The sequence below is a fragment of the Tigriopus californicus genome, chromosome 10, assembly GCF_007210705.1.
Source record: "Tigriopus californicus strain San Diego chromosome 10, Tcal_SD_v2.1, whole genome shotgun sequence".
NCBI classification, from domain to species: Eukaryota; Metazoa; Arthropoda; class Copepoda; order Harpacticoida; family Harpacticidae; genus Tigriopus; species Tigriopus californicus.
The window spans coordinates 2861337-2861759 of record NC_081449.1 but is presented as its reverse complement, the minus strand read 5'-3'; positions in this window follow the sequence as shown (position 1 = coordinate 2861759).

Here is a 423-nt window from a genome sequence, read left to right as displayed (position 1 = left end):
AATGTATTAACAAGCATCGACAATCGTTTCATCGAAAAAGTAAAAACACCTTATCATAAACATGTATTCATCATGTAACAGTTTTCGATTACGGTCTGATCAAAAAACTTTGGAACAATATTTACTTGTGTTTTTTTATAGTGCAATATGCTTGTTTTTGAAAACTTTTGAGCCATTAGCATGTTATGATAGACAAGCACGATAGTAATTTGCCAAAAATAAGCGAAGACCTTTTTGTTTTTTTATAACCAGGAAGCGTCTACAAGCATAAGTTGCACGTATCTTTCCGAATTTTTCCCTTTTAATTTGTTTGAGAACGTGGGAACATTATGATTGACAAGTTCCTGTCTTAAAACAAGAAATGACATTAATCACTCACGGGTTATCCTTTTTGTTCGTATTCCAAATACTCTTTAGTGGGAC